Source organism: Mustelus asterias, chromosome 2 (genome assembly GCF_964213995.1).
Source record: "Mustelus asterias chromosome 2, sMusAst1.hap1.1, whole genome shotgun sequence".
Taxonomy (NCBI): domain Eukaryota; kingdom Metazoa; phylum Chordata; class Chondrichthyes; order Carcharhiniformes; family Triakidae; genus Mustelus; species Mustelus asterias.
Window position 1 is genome coordinate 771,782 of NC_135802.1, and position 23,331 is coordinate 795,112.

Sequence of the window (23,331 nt, forward strand, 5' to 3'; positions counted from 1 at the left end):
CCACGATGTTGCACCGACCAGTTAAAAAAAAAACTGTGACCCTCCAACCTAAACCAATTTCTTTTCGTCTATGAACCTATCTACGGATCTCTTAAACGCCCCCAAACTAGGCGCATTTACTACTGATGCTGGCAGGGCATTCCAATCCCTCACCACCCTCTGGGTAAAGAACCTACCCCTGACATCGGTTCTATAACTACCCCCCCTCAATTTAAAGCCATGCCCCCTCGTGCTGGATTTCTCCATCAGAGGAAAAAGGCTATCACTATCCACCCTATCTAAACCTCTAATCATCTTATATGTTTCAATAAGATCCCCTCTTAGCCGCCGCCTTTCCAGCGAAAACAATCCCAAATCCCTCAGCCTCTCCTCATAGGATCTCCCCTCCATACCAGGCAACATCCTGGTAAACCTCCTCTGCACCCTCTCCAAAGCCTCCACATCCTTCCTGTAATGTGGGGACCAGAACTGCACACAGTACTCCAAGTGCGGCCGCACCAGAGTTGTGTACAGTTGCAACATAACGCTACGACTCCTAAATTCAATCCCCCTACCAATAAACGCCAAGACACCATATGCCTTCTTAACAACCTTATCTACTTGATTCCCAACTTTCAGGGATCTATGCACACATACACCTAGATCCCTCTGCTCCTCCACACTATTCAAAGTCCTCCCGTTAGCCCTATACTCAACACATCTGTTATTCCTACCAAAGTGAATTACCTCACACTTCTCCGCATTAAACTCCATCCGCCACCTCTCGGCCCAACTTTGCAACCTGTCTAAGTCTTCCTGCAAACTACGACACCCTTCCTCACTGTCTACCACACCACCGACTTTGGTGTCATCAGCAAATTTGCTAATCCACCCAACTATACCCTCATCCAGATCATTAATAAATATTACAAACAGCAGTGGCCCCAAAACAGATCCCTGAGGTACACCACTTGTAACCGCACTCCATGATGAATATTTACTATCAACCACCACCCTCTGTTTCCTATCCGCTAGCCAATTCCTGATCCAATTTCCTAGATCACCCCCAATCCCATACATCTGCATTTTCTGCAGAAGCCTACCATGGTGAACCTTATCAAACGCCTTACTAAAATCCATATATACCACGTCCACTGCCTTGCCCCCATCCACCTCCTTGGTCACTTTCTCAAAAAACTCAATAAGGTTAGTAAGGCACGACCTACCTGCCACAAAACCATGCTGACTATCACCTATCAATTCATTACTCTCCAAATAACTATAAATCCTATCCCTTAGGGCGGCACGGTGGCACAGTGGTTAGCACTGCTGCTTCACAGCTCCAGGGACCTGGGTTCGATTCCCGGCTTGGGTCACTGTCTGTGTGGAGTTTGCACATTCTCCTCGTGTCTGCGTGGGTTTCCTCCGGGTGCTCCGGTTTCCTCCCACAGTCCAAAGATGTGCGGGTTAGGTTGATTGGCCATGCTAAAATTGCCCCTTAGTGTCCTGGGATGCGTAGATTAGAGGGATTAGTGGGTAGAATATGTAGGGATATGGGGGTAGGGCCTGGGTGGGATTGTGGTCGGTGCAGACTCGATGGGCCGAATGGCCTCTTTCTGTACTGTAGGGTTTCTATGATTTCTATGATTTCTATGATTTCTTATAATTTTTTCCAACATCTTGCCGACAACAGAAGTGAGACTCACCGGTCTATAATTCCCGGGGAAGTCTCTGTTCCCCTTCTTAAACAATGGGACAACATTCGCTAACCTCCAATCTTCTGGTACTATACCAGAGGCCAACGACGACCTGAAGATCAGAGCCAGAGGCTCTGCAATCACTTCTCTTGCCTCCCAGAGAATCCTTGGATAAATCCCATCCGGACCAGGGGATTTATCTATTTTCAGACCCTCCAGAATATCCTGCACATCCTCCTTATCAACTGTAATACTGTCTATTCTACTCCCTTGCAACCCAGTGTCCTCCTCAGCTATATTCATGTCCCCTTGCGTGAACACCGAAGAGAAATATTGGTTCAATGCTTCACCAATCTCCTCCGGTTCCACACATAACTTCCCTCTGCCATCTATAACTGGCCCTAAACTTGCCCTAACCAACCTTCTGTTCTTGACATACCTATAGAACGCCTTAGGATTCTCTTTAACCCTATCCGCCAAAGTCTTCTCATGTCCCCTTTTAGCCCTTCTAAGCTCGCTCTTCAACTCCCTCTTAGCCAATCTAAAGCTTTCTAGTGCACTACCCGAGTGCTCACGTCTCATCCGAACATAAGCCTCCTTTTTCTTTTTAACCAACAAAGAAACTTTTTTGGTGCACCACGGTTCCCTAGCCCTACCAATTCCTCCTTGCCTGACAGGGACATACCTATCACAGACTCGCAGTAGCTGCTCCTTGAAAAAACTCCACATGTCGGACGTTCCCAGTCCCTGTAATCTCCTAGTCCAACCTATGTTTCCTAATTCTCTCCTAATAGCCTCATAATTACCCTTCCCCCAGCTAAAACCACTGGCCCGAGGTTCATGCCTATCCCTTTCCATCACTAAGGTGAACGTAACCGAATTGTGGTCACTATCACCAAAATGCACACCAACTTCCAAGTCTAGCACCTGGTCTGGCTCATTTCCCAGCACCAGATCCAATATAGCCTCACCTCTAGTTGGCCTGTCTACATACTGAGTCAAAAAACCTTCCTGCACGCTTTGAACAAAAACTGACCCCTCTAACGAGCTAGAGCTATAACAATTCCAGTCAATATTAGTCAAGTTAAAATCCCCCATAACAATTGCCCTATTACTTTCACTCCTAAGCAGGATTGACTCCGCAATCCTTTCCTCAACCTCTCTAGAACTTTTAGGAGGTCTATAAAAGACTCCCAACAGGGTGACCTCTCCTCTCCTATTTCTAATCTCCGCCCATACTACCTCAACAGATAAGTCCTCATCAAACCTCCTCTCTGACACTGTGATACAATCTCTGACCAATAATGCTACCCCTCCCCCTCTTCTACCTCCTTCCCTACTTCGACTAAAACATTTGAACCCCGGGACCTGCAGCATCCATTCCTGCCCCTGCTCTATCCATGTCTCTGAAATAGCCACAACATCGAAGTCCCAGGTACTGATCCACGCTGTAAGTTCACCCACTTTATTGCGAATACTCCTGGCATTGAAGTATACACATTTCAAACCCTGCTCCACCCCACCTCTGCAATGCCGTGCATTGCAGTCCCCATCCATGCATCCCTCACTTTCAGCCCCACTACTCAGGATCCCTCCCCCCCCCCGAATCAGTTTAAACCTCCCTGCATGGCCTTAGCAAATTTACCCCCCAGGATATTGGTCCCCTTCTGATTAAGGTGTAGACCATCCTTCTCATAGAGGTCACACCTTCCCCAGTACGAGCCCCAATTGCTTAAGTACCTGAACCCCTCCCTCCTGCACCATCCCCTCAGCCATGAATTCAAACCTTCCCTCTCCCTATTCCTCTCTAAACTATCCCGTGGTACAGGCAAGAGTCCAGAGATAACCACTCTGTCAGTCTTGGCCTTTAGTTTCCACCCCAACTCCATAAATCCCTGCCTAATATCCCCTTCCCCTATCCTCCCTATGTCGTGTGTCCCCACATGTACAATAACTTGTGGTTTATCTCCCTCCCCCCTAAGAGTCCTGAATACCCTGTCAGACACATCCCGGACCCCAGCCCCTGGTAGGCAACACACCAACCCTGAGTCCCTACCTTTAGTTCCGACCCTCCTATCTGTCCCCTTAATTGTGGAGTCCCCAATCACAAGGCCCAGTCTTTTACAGCCCCTAACCACCTGAGCTTTCTCACTCGGCTCACCCCCAGAGATCTGCTCTCTATGCTCAGTTGATTCCTCCTCAACTGTAGCCTCCAGCACCGAAAACCTATTATGGAGGGGAACCGCCCCAGGGGATTGTCTTCCCGATTGCTTCTTACCCCTCCTCCTGGCATTGACCCAAGCCTCATTTCTAGGAGTTACTATTTCTCTATAACTCCTATCAACTTCCACCTCCGCCTCCCGAATTATGCGGAGTTCCTCTACCTCCCCCTCCAGCTCCTTTACACGCTCCTCCAGAAGCTGCAATCTAATGCACTTCTTACAACTAAAATCTCCTGAAACACTACTGGATTTCCTCACCACATACATCCCACAGGAGATGCAGCATACTGCCTGAACTGCCATCCCTGAAGCCATTACCAGCAAGAAAAAAAGAAAAGAAAAAACTCTAGGCCTATCTATAGCCCTCAATCCCATTAAATCCCATGTACTCATCCAGAAGTCTCTTAAAAGACCCCAACGAGTTTGCCTCCACCACCACCGACGTCAGCCGATTCCACTCACCCACCACCCTCTGAGTGAAAAACTTACCCCTGACATCCCCCCTGTACCTACCCCCCAGCACCTTAAACCTGTGTCCTCTCGTAGCAACCATTTCAGCCCTTGGAAATAGCCTCTGAGAGTCCACCCTATCCAGACCCCTCAACATCTTGTAAACCTCTATCAGGTCACCTCTCATCCTTCGTCTCTCCAGGGAGAAGAGACCAAGCTCCCTCAACCTATCCTCATAAGGCATGCCCCCCAATCCAGGCAACATCCTTGTAAATCTCCTCTGCACCCTTTCAATGGCTTCAACATCTTTCCTGTAATGAGGTGACCAGAACTGCGCGCAGTACTCCAAGTGGGGTCTAACCAGGGTCCTATAAAGCTGCAGCATTATCTCCCGACTCCTAAACTCAATCCCTCGATTAATGAAGGCTAGTACGCCATACGCCTTCTTGACCGCATCCTCCACCTGCGAGGCCGATTTAAGAGTCCTATGGACCCGGACCCCAAGGTCCTTCTGATCCTCTACACTGCTAAGAATGGTACCCTTCATTTTATACTGCTGCTCCATCCCATTGGATCTGCCAAAATGGATCACTACACACTTATCCGGGTTGAAGTCCATCTGCCACTTCTCCGCCCAGTCTTGCATTCTATCTATGTCTCGCTGCAACTTCTGACATCCCTCCAAACTATCCACAACACCACCTACCTTGGTGTCGTCAGCAAACTTACCAACCCATCCCTCCACTTCCTCATCCAGGTCATTTATGAAAATGACAAACAGCAAGGGTCCCAGAACAGATCCCTGGGGCACTCCACTGGTCACTGACCTCCATGCAGAGAAAGACCCCTCCACAGCCACTCTCTGCCTTCTGCAGGCAAGCCAGTTCTGGATCCACAAGGCAACAGCCCCTTGGATCCCGTGCCCTCTCAGTTTCTCAAGAAGTCTTGCATGGGGGACCTTATCGAACGCTTTGCTGAAGTCCATATAGACCACATCCACCGCTCTTCCTTCGTCAATGTGCTTGGTCACATTTTCAAAGAACTCAACCAGGCTCGTAAGGCACGACCTGCCCCTGACAAAGCCGTGCTGACTACTTTTGATCATACTAAACTTCTCTAGATGATCATAAATCCTGTCTCTCAGGATCCTCTCCATCAACTTACCAACCACTGAGGTTAGACTCACCAGTCGGTAATTTCCCGGGCTGTCCCTGTTCCCTTTCTTGAATATAGGGACCACATCCGTTAGGGCCGGTCAAGGACAGTAGTGGGAACTTGTGTATGGAGTCAGTAGAGATAGTCGAGGTGATGAATGAATACTTTTCTTCAGTGTTCACCAAGGAGAGGGGCCATGTTTTTGAGGAAGAGAAGGTGTTACAGGCTAATAGGCTGGAGGAAATAGATGTTCGGAGGGAGGATGTCCTGGCAGTTTTGAATAAACTGAAGGTCGATAAGTCCCCTGGGCCTGATGAAATGTATCCTAGGATTCTTTGGGAGGCAAGGGATGAGATTGCAGAGCCTTTGGCTTTGATCTTTGGGTCCTCGCTGTCCACGGGGATGGTGCCAGAGGACTGGAGAATGGCGAATGTTGTTCCTCTGTTTAAGAAAGGGAATAGAAATGACCCTGGTGATTATAGACCGGTTAGTCTTACTTCGGTGGTTGGTAGATTGATGGAAAAGGTCCTTAGAGATGGGATTTACGACCATTTAGAAAGATGCGGATTAATCCGGGATAGTCAGCACGGTTTCATAAGAACATAAGAAATAGGAGCAGGAGTAGGCCATCTGGCCCTTCGAGCCTGCCCCGCCATTCAACAAGATCATGGCTGATCTGAAGCGAATCAGTTCCACTTACACGCCTGCTCCCCATATCCCCTAATTCCCTTATCGATCAGAAAACTATCTACCCGTGATTGAAACATATTCAACGAGGAAGCCTCCACCACTTCAATGGGCAGAGAATTCCAGAGATTCACTACCCTCTGAGAGAAGAAGTTCCCCCTCAACTCTGTTCTGAACCGGCCCCCCCTTATTTTGAGGCTGTGCCCTCTAGTTCTGGTTTCCCTTCTAAGTGGAAAGAATCTCTCCACCTCTACCGTATCCAGCCCCTTCATTATCTTATATGTCTCTATAAGATCACCCCTCATTCTTCTAAACTCCAATGAGGGCAAGTCGTGCCTCACAAATTTGATAGAATTTATTGAGGAGGTAACTAAGTGTGTTGATGAAGGTAGGGCGGTTGATGTCATATACATGGATTTTAGTAAGGCGTTTGATAAGGTCCCCCATGGTCGGCTTATGATGAAAGTGAGGAGGTGTGGGATAGAGGGAAAGTTGGCCGATTGGATAGGTAACTGGCTGTCTGATCGAAGACAGAGGGTGGTGGTGGATGGAAAATTTTCGGATTGGAGGCAGGTTGCTAGCGGAGTGCCACAGGGATCAGTGCTTGGTCCTCTGCTCTTTGTGATTTTTATTAATGACTTAGAGGAAGGGGCTGAAGGGTGGATCAGTAAATTTGCTGATGACACCAGTATTGGTGGAGTAGTGGATGAGGTGGAGGGCTGTTGTAGGCTGCAAAGAGACATAGATAGGATGCAAAGCTGGGCTGAAAAATGGCAAATGGAGTTTAACCCTGATAAATGTGAGGTGATTCATTTTGGTAGGACTAATTTAAATGTGGATTACAGGGTCAAAGGTAGGGTTCTGAAGACTGTGGAGGAACAGAGAGATCTTGGGGTCCATATCCACAGATCTCGAAAGGTTGTCACTCAAGTGGATAGAGCTGTGAAGAAGGCCTATAGTGTGTGAGCTTTTATTAACAGGAGGTTTGAGTTTTAGAGCCGTGGGGTTATGCTGCAACTGTACAGGATCTTGGTGAGACCACATTTGGAATATTGTGTGCAGTTCTGGTCACCTCACTATAAGAAGGATGTGGAAGCGCTGGAAATAGTGCAGAGGAGATTTACCAGAATGCTGCCTGGTTTGGATGGTAGGTCTTATGAGGAAAGGTTGAGGGAGCTAGGGCTGTTCTCTCTGGAGCGGAGGAGGCTGAGGGGAGACTTAATAGAGGTTTATAAAATGATGAAGGGGATAGATAGAGTGAACATTCAAAGACTATTTCCTCGGGTGGATGGAGCTATTACAAGGGGGCATAACTATAGGGTTCATGGTGGGAGATATAGGAAGGATATCAGAGGTAGGTTCTTTACGCAGAGAGTGGTTGGGGTGTGGAATGGACTGCCTGCAGTGATAGTGGAGTCAGACACTTTAGGAACATTTAAATGGTTATTGGATAGGCACATGGAGCACACCAGGATGATAGGGAGTGGGATAGCTTGATCTTGGTTTCAGATAAAGCTTGGCACAACATCGTGGGCCGAAGGGCCTGTTCTGTGCTGTACTGTTCTATGTTCTATGTGCCTGTAAAAAAGGATATGAAGGGTTGGATTCGAGAACCGTGGATAACCAGGGAAATTGAGGGATTGATCAAAAAGAAAAGAGAGGCGTACATTAGGTCCAGGCAGCTAAAAACGGAGGGAGCTCTGGAGGAATACAAAGAAAGTAGGAAAGAACTCAAACGAGGAATTAGAAGGGCAAAAAGGGGTCATGAAATGTCCTTGGCAGACTGGGTTAAGGAGAATCCCAAGGCATTTTATTCATACGTTAGGAACAAAAGGGTTGCCAGGGAAAGAACCGGACCTCTCGGGGACAAAAGTGAATTATGCTTAGAGCCCAAAGAAGTAGGGGAGATCCTAAATGAATACTTTGCTTCGGTATTCACAAAGGAGAGGGATGTGTTGACTGGGAGTGTCTCGGAGGGGAGTGTTGACCCGTTAGAGAAAATCTCCATTACAAGGGAGGAAGTGTTAGGTTTTTTAGGGAATATAAAAACTGACAAATCCCCAGGGCCTGATGGAATCTATCCAAGGCTGCTCAGGGAGACGAGAGACAAAATCGCTGGGTCTCTGACGCAAATCTTTGTCTTGTCACTGGACACAGGTGAGGTCCCAGAGGATTGGAGGATAGCTAATGTGGTCCCGTTATTTAAGAAGGGTAGGAAGGATAACCCGGGAAATTATGGGCCGGTGAGCTTGACGTCCGTGGTCGGGAAGTTGTTGGAGAGGATTCTTAGAGATAGGATGTATGCGCATTTAGAAAGGAATAAACTCATTAACGATAGTCAGCATGGTTTTGTGAGAGGGAGGTCATGCCTCACTAACCTGGTGGAGTTTTTTGACGAGGAAAGGGCCGTGTATGTCGTCTATATGGACTTTGGTAAAGTGTTTGACAAAGTCCCTCATGGTAGGTTGGTGCAAAAGGTTGGATCTCATGGGATAAAGGGGGAGGTGGCTAGATGGGTGGAGAACTGGCTTGGTCACAGAAGGCAGAGGGTGGTAGTGGAAGGGTCTTTTTCCGGCTGGATGCCTGTGATTAGTGGTGTTCCGCAGGGCTCTGTATTGGGACCTCTGCTGTTTGTGATTTATATAAACGATCTGGAAGAAGGTGTAACTGGGGTGATCAGTAAGTTTGCGGACGACATGAAAATGGCTGGACTTGCAGATAGTGAGGAACATTGTCAGAGGCTGCAGAAGGATATAGATTGGCTGGAAATTTGGGCAAAGAAATGGCAGATGGAGTTCAATCCTGATAAATGCAAAGTGATGATTTTGGTAGAACTAACGTAGGGGGGAGCTATACGATAAATGGCAGAACCATAAAGGGTGTAGATACATAGAGGGACCTGGGTGTGCAAGTCCACAGATCCTTGAAGGTGACGGCACAGGTGGAGAAGGTAGTGAATAAGGCATATGGCATAGAACAAAGAACAAAGAACAATACAGCACAGGAACAGGCCCTTCGGCCCTCCAAGCCCGCGCCGCTCCCCGGTCCAGGATTGAATCCTGAATCCAGGATCCCCGCCCAATTTTCCAGCCTATCTCATACTAATATCCTATCCACCAAGCTGTCCCTCACAGCTACGATGCTTTGTTCATCACAACCTATTGACTAACCCCCACCCCCCCATTCCAGACCATGTGATTTCCAGGGAGAGGCGAAAACCGAGAGTGAAAACCCCAGGGCCAATATGGGGAAAAGAAATCTGGGAAATTCCTCTCCGACCCCCTGAGGCGATCGAAACGAGTCCAGGAGATCACAATGGCCCTGATCGGAAAATGCTTCCCAACCCTATTCATTTCCACTTCCACGAACACCTTATGAATTCCCTGCCCCCGAGACAGGTGCCCAACTATCCGCAGTCTCGCTCTGTACTGGCACCAGCAAGATGATCATAGAATGAAGCCTTGAAACGAGAAACAAAGAACAATTAGCCCGCGCCGCTCCCTGGTCCAAACTAGATCACTCTTTTGTATCCCTCCATTCCCACTCCGTTCATATAGCTGTCTAGATAAGTCTTAAACGTTCCCAGTGTGTCCGCCTCCACCACCTTGCCCGGCAACCCATTCCAGGCCCCCACGACCCTCTGTGTAAAATATGTCCTTCTGATATCTGTGTTAAACCTCCCCCCCTTCACCTTGAACCTATGACCCCTCATGAACGTCACCACCGACCCGGGGAAAAGCTTCCCACCGTTCACCCTATCTATGCCTTTCATAATTTTATACACCTCTATTAAGTCTCCCCTCATCCTCCGTCTTTCCAAGGAGAACAACCCCAGTTTCCCCAATCTCTCCTCATAACCAAGCCCCTCCATACCAGGCAACATCCTGGTAAACCTCCTCTGTACTCTCTCCAAAGCCTCCACGTCCTTCTGGTAGTGTGGCGACCAGAACTGGACGCAGTATTCCAAATGCGGCCGAACCAACGTTCTATACATCTGCAACATCAGACCCCAACTTTTATACTCTATGCCCCGTCCTATAAAGGCAAGCATGCCATATGCCTTCTTCACCACCTTCTCCACCTGTGACGTCACCTTCAAAGATCTGTGGACTTGCACACCCAGGTCCCTCTGCGTCTCTACACCCTTTATGGTTCTTCCATTTATCGTGTAGCTCCTCCCTACATTATTCCCACCAAAATGCATCACTTTGCATTTATCTGGATTGAACTCCATCTGCCATTTCCTTGCCCAAATTTCCAGCCTATCTATATCCTTCTGTAGCCTCTGACAATGCTCCTCACTATCTGCAAGTCCTGCCAGTTTTGTGTCGTCCGCAAACTTACTGATCACCCCAGTTACTCCTTCTTCCAGATAATTTATATAAATCACAAACAGCAGAGGTCCCAATACAGAGCCCTGCGGTACACCACTAGTCACAGGCCTCCAGCCGGAAAAAGACCCTTCCACTACCACCCTCTGTCTTCTATGACCAAGCCAGTTCTCCACCCATCTAGCCACCTCCCCCTTTATCCCATGAAATCCAACCTTTTTCACTAGCCTACCATGAGGGACTTTGTCAAACGCTTTACTAAAGTCCATATAGACAACATCCACGGCCCTTCCTTCGTCAACCATTTTGGTCACTTCTTCAAAAAACACCACCAGGTTAGTGAGGCATGACCTCCCTCTCACAAAACCATGCTGACTATCGTTAATGAGTTTATTCCTTTCTAAATGCGCATACATCCTATCTCTAAGAATCTTCTCCAACAACTTCCCCACCACGGACGTCAAGCTCACCGGCCTATAATTACCCGGGTTATCCTTCCTACCCTTCTTAAATAACGGGACCACATTGGCTATCCTCCAATCCTCTGGGACCTCACCTGCGTCCAGTGACGAGACAAAGATTTGCGTCAGAGGCCCAACGATTTCACCTCTCGTCTCCCTGAGCAGCCTTGGATAGATTCCATCAGGCCCTGGGGATTTGTCAGTCTTTATATTCTCTAACAAACCTAACACTTCCTCCTTTGTAATGGAGATTTTCTCCAACGGTTCAACACTCCCCTCAGAGACACTCCCAGTCAACACATCCCTCTCCTTTGTGAATACCGACGCAAAGTATTAGAACATAGAACATAGAACAGTACAGCACAGAACAGGCCCTTCGGCCCACGATGTTGTGCCGAGCTTTATCTGAAACCAAGATCAAGCTATCCCACTCCCTATCATCCTGGTGTGCTCCATGTGCCTGTCCAATAACCGCTTAAATGTTTCTAAAGTGTCTGACTCCACTATCACTGCAGGCAGTCCATTCCACACCCCAACCACTCTCTGCGTAAAGAACCTACCTCTGATATCCGTCCTGTATCTCCCACCACGAACCCTATAGTTATGCCCCCTTGTAATAGCTCCATCCACCCGAGGAAATAGTCTTTGAACGTTCACTCTAACTATCCCCTTCATCATTTTATACACCTCTATTAAGTCTCCCCTCAGCCTCCTCCGCTCCAGAGAGAATAGCCCCAGCTCCCTCAACCTTTCCTCATATGACCTACCCTCCAAACCAGGCAGCATCCTGGTAAATCTCCTCTGCACTCCTTCCAGCGCTTCCACATCCTTCCTATAGTGAGGTGACCAGAACTGCACACAATATTCCAAATGTGGTCTCACCAAGGTCCTGTACAGTTGCAGCATAACCCCACGGCTCTTAAACTCCAACCCCCTGTTAATAAAAGCTAACACACTACAGGCCTTCTTCACAGCTCTATCCACTTGAGTGGCAACCTTTAGAGATCTGTGGATATGGACCCCAAGATCTCTCTGTTCCTCCACAGTCTTCAGAACCCTACCTTTGACACTGTAATCCACATTTAAATTTGTCCTACCAAAATGAATCACCTCACATTTATCAGGGTTAAACTCCATTTGCCATTTTTCAGCCCAGCTTTGCATCCTATCTATGTCTCTTTGCAGCCTCCAACAGCCCTCCACCTCATCCACTACTCCACCAATCTTGGTGTCATCAGCAAATTTACTGATCCACCCTTCAGCCCCCTCCTCTAAGTCATTAATAAAAATCACAAAGAGCAGAGGACCAAGCACTGATCCCTGCGGCACACCGCTAGCAACCTGCCTCCAATCCGAAAATTTTCCATCGACCACCACCCTCTGTCTTCGGTCAGACAGCCAGTTGCCTATCCAATCGGCCAACTTTCCCTCTATCCCACACCTCCTCACTTTCATCATAAGCCGACCATGGGGGACCTTATCAAACGCCTTACTAAAATCCATGTATATGACATCAACTGCCCTACCTTCATCAACACACTTAGTTACCTCCTCAAAAAATTCTATCAAATTTGTGAGGCACGACTTGCCCTTCACGAATCCGTGCTGACTATCTCGGATTAATCCGCATCTTTCTAAATGGTCGTAAATCCCATCCCTAAGGACCCTTTCCATCAATTTACCAACCACCGAAGTAAGACTAACCGGTCTATAATTACCAGGGTCATTTCTATTCCCTTTCTTAAACAGAGGAACAACATTCGCCATTCTCCAGTCCTCTGGCACCATCCCCGTGGACAGCGAGGACCCAAAGATCAACGCCAAAGGCTCTGCAATCTCATCCCTTGCCTCCCAAAGAATCCTAGGATACATTTCATCAGGCCCAGGGGCCCAGGGGATCTCCCCTACTTCTTTGGGCTCCAAGCATAAGTCCCCACTTTTGTCCCTGAGAGGTCCGATTTTTTCCCTAACAACCCTTTTGTTCCTAACTACAACCCTTTTGTTCCTAACCAAGGCATGCTTGCCTTTATAGGATGGGGGATAGAGTATAAAAGTTGGGGTCTGATGTTGCAGGTGTATAGAACGTTGGTTCAGCCGCATTTGGAATACTGTGCTCAGTTCTGGTCGCCACACTACCAGAAGGACGTGGAGGCTTTAGAAAGAGTACAGAGGAGGTTTACCAGGATGTTGCCTGGTATGGAAGGGCTCAGTTATGAGGAGAGATTGGGTAAACTGGGGTTGTTCTCATTGGAAAGACGGAGGATGAGGGGTGACCTAATAGAGGTGTATAAAATTATGAAAGGCATAGATAGGGTGAACGGTGGGAAGCTTTTTCCCAGGTCGGTGGTGATGTTCATGAGGGGTCATAGGTTCAAGGTGAGTGGGGGGAGGTTTAACACGGATATCAGAAGGACGTATTTCACACAGAGGGTCGTGGGGGCCTGGAATGTGTTGCCGGGCAAGGTGGTGGAGGCGGACACACTGGGAACGTTTAAGACTTATCTAGACAGCTATATGAACGGAGTGGGAATGGAGGGATACAAAAGAGTGATCTAGTTTGGACCAGGGAGCGGCGCGGGCTAATTGTTCCTGGTTTCTCGTTTCAAGGCTTCATTCTACGATCATCTTGCTGGTGCCAGTACAGAGTGAGACTGCGGATAGTTGGGAACCTGTCTCGGGGGCAGGGGATTCATATGGTGTTCGTGGAAGTGGAAATGACTAGGGTTGGGAAGCATTTTCCGATCGGGGCCATTGTGATCTCCTGGACTCGTTTCGATCGCCTCAGGGGGTCGGAGAGGAATTTCCCAGATTTTTTTTTCCCCATATTGGCCCTGGGGTTTTTCACTCTGGGTTTTCGCCTCTCCCTGGAGATCACATGGTCTGGAATGGGGGGGTGGGGGTAAGTTAATAGGTTGTAATGAACAAAGCATCGTAGCTGTGAGGGACAGCTCGGTGGATAGGATATTGGTATGTAGATAGGCTGGAAAATTGGGTGGGGATCCTGGATTCAGGATTCAATCCTGGACCGGGGAGCGGCGCGGGCTTGGAGGGCCGAAGGGCCTGTTCCTGTGCTGTATTGTTCTTTGTTCTTTGTTCTTTGTTGTTGTTAAAAGCTAAAGTTTATTTATTAGTCACAAGTAAGGCTTACATTAACACCGCAATGAAGTTACTGTGAAATTCTACCTCCCTTTTTGAATATTGGAGTGACATTCGCTTCCCTCCAATCTGCAGGGACTGTTCCACAATCTATAGAATCCTGGAAGATGACCACCAATGCATCCACTATTTCTAGAGCCACTTCCTTAAGTACTCTGGGATGTAGGTTATCAGGCCCTGGGGATTTATCCGCCTTCAATCCCATCAGCTTTCCCAGCATCATTTCTCTACTAATATTGATCTCTCTCAGTTCTTCCCTCTCACTAAATCTTGCATTCTCCAACATTTCTGGTATCTGATTTGTTTCCTCTTTTGTGAAGACAGAACCAAAGTATGTATTCAGTTGCTCGGCCAGTTCTTTGTCCCTATTATACATTCCCCCGTTTCTGTCTGTAGGGGACCTACATTTGTCTTCACCAACCTCTTTCTCTTCACGTTTCTATAGAAACTCTGAGTGTCAGTCTTTATGTTCCCTGCAAGCTTACTTTCGTGCTGTATTTTCCCTTCTTAATCAATCCCTTGCTCCTTCTTTGCTAAATTCTAAACTGCTCCCAATCCTCTGACCTATTATTTTTCTTGGCCAATCTGTATGCTTCTTCCTTAGATCGGATTCTCTCTCTAATTTCCTTTGTAAGCCATGGATTGGCCCTCTTACCCATTTTGCTTCTGTGCCAGACAGGAATAAACAGTTGCTGCAGTTCCCCCATGCCACTAAAGGCGCTAATCCCATTTTCCTGCACTTCTCCCATTTCCTTGAATGTTGTGATGTTTCAAGTGCTCATCCAAATATTTTTTAAAGGTTGTAAGGTTTCCGGTCTCCATTACCTTCCCAGGCCCACCACCCTCTGATTTTTTTCTCAGATCTCCTCTGAATCTCCGGCCCCTCACCCTAAAACTATGCCCCTTAACCCAGGGGAACAGCTGCTCCCTGCACACCCTGTCCGTACCCCTGATAATCTTATAAACCTCAATCATATTCCTCTCCCCCACCCCTCAGCCTTCTCTGCTCCAGAGGAAACAATCCAAGCCTATCCAGTCTCTCCTTATAGCTGAAATGCTCCATCCCAGGTAACATCCTGGTGAATCTCCTCTGTACCCCCTCTAGTGATATCACATCCTTCCTATAGTGAGGTGACCAGAACTACACACAGTACTCCAGCTGTGGCCTCACCAACACTCTGTACAACTCTAACATTACCTCCTTGCTCTTATATTCTGTGTCACTGCTGATAAAAGCTAGTGTCCGATATGCCTTCTTAACTATCCTATTCACCTGCTCTGCCACCTTCAGAGATCTGTGAATAATTACCCCAAGATCCCTCTGTTCCTCTGAGCTTCCCACTGTCCTGCCATTCACTAAATACTCCCTCGTCTTCTCGTTTCTTCTTTCAAAGTGCATTACCTCGCAGTGATCAGGGTTACACCATGCTGTAAACCTCACTGACTCTATGAATACTATCTGTCACTGTCTGCTGCTTTATTACCTGTTACAACTCCAGCCTTCTCCTGTTTCTAATGAAATATTAACTCTGTTTCTCTGACCCTCTGAGTGTTTACAATATTTACTGCTCTTATTCCTAGCGTCTCATTAGATTGTCAATCACATTGTATTCAGTTTTGTTGCTGTAATTATTGCCCATTCTGTTTATCCCTGAGGAGATGGGACAGGGCTGGCGAGCTGCTCAGTGTCTCAGTCGGACATTTCAGAGGGCAATTGAAAGTCAACCACATTGCTGTGGCTCTGGAGTCACATGTAGGCCAGACCGGGTAAGGACGGCAGATTTCCTTCCCTAAAGGACATTAGTGAACCAGATGGGTTTTTCCGACAATTGATGATGGTTGCCATTACTGAATCTGGTTTTATAATGTAATCTGCTATTTGTGATTTTTATCAAGGACTCGGAGGAGGGGGCTGAAGGGTGGATCAGTAAATTTGCTGATGACACCAAGATTGGTGGAGTAGTGGATGAGGTGGAGGGCTGTTGTAGGCTGCAAAGAGACATAGATAGGATGCAGAGCTGGGCCGAAAAATGGCAGATGGAGTTTAACCCGATAAGTGCGATGTGATTCAATTTGGTAGAACAAAAAGAACAATACAGCACAGGAACAGGCCTTGGGATTCTCGACAAATTTGAATGCGGATTACAGGGTCAAAGGTAGGGTTCTGAGGAATGTGGAAGAAGAGAGAGATCTTGGGGTTCATATCCACAGATCTCTGAAGGTTGCCACTCAAGTGGATAGAGCCGTGAAGAAGGCCTATAGTGTGTTAGCGTTTATTAACAGGGGGTTTGAGTTTAAGAGCCGTGGGGTTATGCTGCAACTGTACAGGACCTTGGTGAGACCACATTTGGAATATTGTGTGCAGTTCTAGTCACCTTACTATAAAAAGGATGTGGAAGCATTGGAGAGAGTGCAGAGGAGATTTACCAGGATGCTGCCTGGTTTGGAGGGTAGGTCTTATGAGGAAAGGTTGAGGGAGCTAGGGCTTTTCTCTTTAGAGCGGAGGAGGATGAGGGGGATAATAGAGGTGATTTAATAGAGGTTTATAAGATGATGAGGGGGATTGATAGAGTGGACGTTCAGAGACTATTTCCTTGGGTGGATGTAGCTGTTATTAGGGGGCATAACTATAAGGTTCTTGGTGGGAGATATAGGAGGGATGTCCGAGGTAGGTTCTTTACGCAGAGAGTGGTTGGGGTGTGGAATGGACTGCCTGCAGTGATAGTGGAGTCAGACACTTTAGGAACATTTAAGCGGTTATTGGAGAGGCACATGGAGCACACCCGGACCAGGATACCGGCAAATCCCAGCTGCACCGAGACCAGGATACCGGCAAATTCCAGCTGCACCGAGACCAGGATACCGGCAAATCCCAGCTATACTGAGACCAGGATACCAGCAAATCCCAGCTGCACCGAGACCAGGATACCGGCAAATTCCAGCTGCACCGAGACCAGGATACCGGCAAATCCCAGCTGCACTGAGACCGGGATACCAGCAAATCCCAGCTGCACCGAGACCAGGATACCGGCAAATCCCAACCACACTGAGACCAGAACGCCAGCAAATCCCAACCACACTGAGACCAGAATGTCGGCAAATCCCATCTGCACCGAGACCAGAATGTCGGCAAATCCCAGCTGCACTGAGACCAGAACGCCGGCAAATCCCAACCACACTGAGACCAGAATGTCGGCAAATCCCATCTGCACCGAGACCAGAACGCCGGCAAATCCCAGCTGCACTGAGACCAGAACGCCGGCAAATCCCAACCACACTGAGACCAGAATGTCGGCAAATCCCAGCTGCACCGAGACCAGAATGCCAGCAAATCCCAACCACACCGAGACCAGAATGCCGGCAAATCCCAGCTGCACCGAGACCAGAATGCCGGCAAATCCCAGCTGCACCGAGACCAGAACGCCAGCAAATCCCAGCTGCACCGAGACCAGAACGCCAGCAAATCCCAGCTGCACCGAGACCAGAACGCCGGCAAATTCCAGCTGCACCGAGACCAGAATGCCGGCAAATCCCAGCTGCACCAAGACCAGGATACCGGCAAACCCCAGCTGCACTGAGACCAGGATACCAGCAAATCCCAGCTGCACCGAGACCAGAACGCCATGTTTAAAGGGAGCTGCTGTCAGAACAAATAATGACCTCCCTTTCCCCCCCACCTTGCCTGATCGGAACCGGCATTCCCCACTCCCCCCTCCCCAAACGGTCATCACCAGCTCCCACATCTACTCAGAGAACACCACCACAAATAAATTACTCGGCACTGCCAGGTTGGCAATGGGCACAGTGCCAGCCATGGCAGGGGGCACTGCCTGGCCAGCTCCCTCTCCCCCGGGAGGCTATACACACCTGTGCACCCTGGGGGGAGGAAATCCCACAACAGGTTCACGTCTAGGTGAGGCTGTTATAGAACATAGAACATAGAACATAGAACATTACAGCGCAGAACAGGCCCTTCGGCCCACGATGTTGCACCGACCAGTTAAAAAAAAAACTGTGACCCTCCAACCTAAACCAATTTCTTTTCGTCCATGAACCTATCTACGGATCTCTTAAACGCCCCCAAACTAGGCGCATTTACTACTGATGCTGGCAGGGCATTCCAATCCCTCACCACCCTCTGGGTAAAGAACCTACCCCTGACATCGGTTCTATAACTACCCCCCCTCAATTTAAAGCCATGCCCCCTCGTGCTGGATTTCTCCATCAGAGGAAAAAGGCTATCACTATCCACCCTATCTAAACCTCTAATCATCTTATATGTTTCAATAAGATCCCCTCTTAGCCGCCGCCTTTCCAGCGAAAACAATCCCAAATCCCTCAGCCTCTCCTCATAGGATCTCCCCTCCATACCAGGCAACATCCTGGTAAACCTCCTCTGCACCCTCTCCAAAGCCTCCACATCCTTCCTGTAATGTGGGGACCAGAACTGCACACAGTACTCCAAGTGCGGCCGCACCAGAGTTGTGTACAGTTGCAACATAACGCTACGACTCCTAAATTCAATCCCCCTACCAATAAACGCCAAGACACCATATGCCTTCTTAACAACCTTATCTACTTGATTCCCAACTTTCAGGGATCTATGCACACATACACCTAGATCCCTCTGCTCCTCCACACTATTCAAAGTCCTCCCGTTAGCCCTATACTCAACACATCTGTTATTCCTACCAAAGTGAATTACCTCACACTTCTCCGCATTAAACTCCATCCGCCACCTCTCGGCCCAACTTTGCAACCTGTCTAAGTCTTCCTGCAAACTACGACACCCTTCCTCACTGTCTACCACACCACCGACTTTGGTGTCATCAGCAAATTTGCTAATCCACCCAACTATACCCTCATCCAGATCATTAATAAATATTACAAACAGCAGTGGCCCCAAAACAGATCCCTGAGGTACACCACTTGTAACCGCACTCCATGATGAATATTTACTATCAACCACCACCCTCTGTTTCCTATCCGCTAGCCAATTCCTGATCCAATTTCCTAGATCACCCCCAATCCCATACATCTGCATTTTCTGCAGAAGCCTACCATGGTGAACCTTATCAAACGCCTTACTAAAATCCATATATACCACGTCCACTGCCTTGCCCCCATCCACCTCCTTGGTCACTTTCTCAAAAAACTCAATAAGGTTAGTAAGGCACGACCTACCTGCCACAAAACCATGCTGACTATCACCTATCAATTCATTACTCTCCAAATAACTATAAATCCTATCCCTTATAATTTTTTCCAACATCTTGCCGACAACAGAAGTGAGACTCACCGGTCTATAATTCCCGGGGAAGTCTCTGTTCCCCTTCTTAAACAATGGGACAACATTCGCTAACCTCCAATCTTCTGGTACTATACCAGAGGCCAACGACGACCTGAAGATCAGAGCCAGAGGCTCTGCAATCACTTCTCTTGCCTCCCAGAGAATCCTTGGATAAATCCCATCCGGACCAGGGGATTTATCTATTTTCAGACCCTCCAGAATATCCTGCACATCCTCCTTATCAACTGTAATACTGTCTATTCTACTCCCTTGCAACCCAGTGTCCTCCTCAGCTATATTCATGTCCCCTTGCGTGAACACCGAAGAGAAATATTGGTTCAATGCCTCACCAATCTCCTCCGGTTCCACACATAACTTCCCTCTGCCATCTATAACTGGCCCTAAACTTGCCCTAACCAACCTTCTGTTCTTGACATACCTATAGAACGCCTTAGGATTCTCTTTAACCCTATCCGCCAAAGTCTTCTCATGTCCCCTTTTAGCCCTTCTAAGCTCGCTCTTCAACTCCCTCTTAGCCAATCTAAAGCTTTCTAGTGCACTACCCGAGTGCTCACGTCTCATCCGAACATAAGCCTCCTTTTTCTTTTTAACCAACAAAGAAACTTTTTTGGTGCACCACGGTTCCCTAGCCCTACCAATTCCTCCTTGCCTGACAGGGACATACCTATCACAGACTCGCAGTAGCTGCTCCTTGAAAAAACTCCACATGTCGGACGTTCCCAGTCCCTGTAATCTCCTAGTCCAACCTATGTTTCCTAATTCTCTCCTAATAGCCTCATAATTACCCTTCCCCCAGCTAAAACCACTGGCCCGAGGTTCATGCCTATCCCTTTCCATCACTAAGGTGAACGTAACCGAATTGTGGTCACTATCACCAAAATGCACACCAACTTCCAAGTCTAGCACCTGGTCTGGCTCATTTCCCAGCACCAGATCCAATATAGCCTCACCTCTAGTTGGCCTGTCTACATACTGAGTCAAAAAACCTTCCTGCACGCTTTGAACAAAAACTGACCCCTCTAACGAGCTAGAGCTATAACAATTCCAGTCAATATTAGTCAAGTTAAAATCCCCCATAACAATTGCCCTATTACTTTCACTCCTAAGCAGGATTGACTCCGCAATCCTTTCCTCAACCTCTCTAGAACTTTTAGGAGGTCTATAAAAGACTCCCAACAGGGTGACCTCTCCTCTCCTATTTCTAATCTCCGCCCATACTACCTCAACAGATAAGTCCTCATCAAACCTCCTCTCTGACACTGTGATACAATCTCTGACCAATAATGCTACCCCTCCCCCTCTTCTACCTCCTTCCCTACTTCGACTAAAACATTTGAACCCCGGGACCTGCAGCATCCATTCCTGCCCCTGCTCTATCCATGTCTCTGAAATAGCCACAACATCGAAGTCCCAGGTACTGATCCACGCTGCAAGTTCACCCACTTTATTGCGAATACTCCTGGCATTGAAGTATACACATTTCAAACCCTGCTCCACCCCACCTCTGCAATGCCGTGCATTGCAGTCCCCATCCATGCATCCCTCACTTTCAGCCCCACTACTCAGGATCCCTCCCCCCCCCCCGAATCAGTTTAAACCTCCCTGCATGGCCTTAGCAAATTTACCCCCCAGGATATTGGTCCCCTTCTGATTAAGGTGTAGACCATCCTTCTCATAGAGGTCACACCTTCCCCAGTACGAGCCCCAATTGCTTAAGTACCTGAACCCCTCCCTCCTGCACCATCCCCTCAGCCATGAATTCAAACCTTCCCTCTCCCTATTCCTCTCTAAACTATCCCGTGGTACAGGCAAGAGTCCAGAGATAACCACTCTGTCAGTCTTGGCCTTTAGTTTCCACCCCAACTCCATAAATCCCTGCCTAATATCCCCTTCCCCTATCCTCCCTATGTCGTGTGTCCCCACATGTACAATAACTTGTGGTTTATCTCCCTCCCCCCTAAGAGTCCTGAATACCCTGTCAGACACATCCCGGGCCCCAGCCCCTGGTAGGCAACACACCAACCCTGAGTCCCTACCTTTAGTTCCGACCCTCCTATCTGTCCCCTTAATTGTGGAGTCCCCAATCACAAGGCCCAGTCTTTTACAGCCCCTAACCACCTGAGCTTTCTCACTCGGCTCACCCCCAGAGATCTGCTCTCTATGCTCAGTTGATTCCTCCTCAACTGTAGCCTCCAGCACCGAAAACCTATTATGGAGGGGAACCGCCCCAGGGGATTGTCTTCCCGATTGCTTCTTACCCCTCCTCCTGGCATTGACCCAAGCCTCATTTCTAGGAGTTACTATTTCTCTATAACTCCTATCAACTTCCACCTCCGCCTCCCGAATTATGCGGAGTTCCTCTACCTCCCCCTCCAGCTCCTTTACACGCTCCTCCAGAAGCTGCAATCTAATGCACTTCTTACAACTAAAATCTCCTGAAACACTACTGGATTTCCTCACCACATACATCCCACAGGAGATGCAGCATACTGCCTGAACTGCCATCCCTGAAGCCATTACCAGCAAGAAAAAAAGAAAACAAAAAACTTCCCCACACTTATAATTAGGTTAGAGGAGGATGGAAGGGTGGGATCCTCTACCAGTGTAGAGGATCGGGTATCTCCTCTGCACCAATTTATAGGGCTAGGGGCCCGAGAGAAAAAAAAAAACTACTACTGAGGGGGAACCACCCAGGTAACTGACTTTTAAAGTTAAAATAAAAACCCTTCCCAGACTCCTTTGCTGCCCACTTCTAGTTATGAACCTCACGTCAGTGCAGTTTGCAGACACGTTGCAGGGTCAGTATTTGGTAGCGGGGGGAGTTAATGAAATGTAAATGTGTGAAAATATTGTAAATCAGGTTTACACCCACTGTGGGCATGAACCTGATGATGTCACCGGCAAGGGACAGCGAAAATTGGAAGTCACGATCTTGTTGGCGACACCCGCGACTTCTGGGGTTTTGCCAAATCTTTAACCCCACTGCCATTCCCACAGAGAGAGTGGGCCCTATATTGCCCCCAGTGTTCCAGAGTATTCAACTGGATCTCTGAGTTACGGGTTCACTCGTATATATCACCATCCCCTACGGCCTCCCTGCATCTGTCCCCATGCCTGTCTTCCTTTATCTATCTTTGTCTTCCCCCCTCTCTCTAGTATCCCTCCCTCATGAGTGGTTAGCGCTGCTGCCTCACAGCGCCAGGGACCCGGGTTCGATTCCCAGCTTGGGTCACTGTCTGTGTGGAGTCTGCACGTTCTCCCCGTGTCTGCGTGGGTTTCCTCCGGATGCTCCGGTTTCCTCCCACATTCTGAAAGACATGCTGGTTAGGGTGCATTGACCCGAACAGGCGCCGGATTGTGGCGACTCGGGGAATTTCACAGTAACTTCATTGCAGTGTTAATGTAAGCCTTACTTGTGACTAATAAATAAACTTTTTAAAAAACTTTTCAGTCTCCCTCTCTCTCTGTCTCCCTCTCTCTCCTTCTCTCCCTGTATCTCTCTCCCTGTCTGTCTGTCTCTCTCTGTCTCCCTATCTCTCTCTCTCTCTCTCTCTGTCTCTCCATCTCTCTCTCTCTCCCTTGCTATCTCTTTGTCTCTCTGTCTCCCTCTCTCTCTGTCCCTCTCTTCATATCTCTCTCCCTGCCTCTCTCTGTCTCTCTGTCTTTCTCTCTCTCGCTGGCTCTTTCTCTCTCTGTTTCCCTCTCTCTCTAAACCTCTCTCCCTCTCCCTGTCTCTCACTCTCTTCTGTCTCTCTCTCTCGCTCTATCCCAGTCTCACTCTCTCTCTCTCTGTCTCTCCCTGTCTCTCTCTCTCTCTCTCTCTGCCCCTCTCTCTCACAGTCTCTCTCTCTGTCTCTTTCTGTCTCCCTCTCTGTCTCTCCC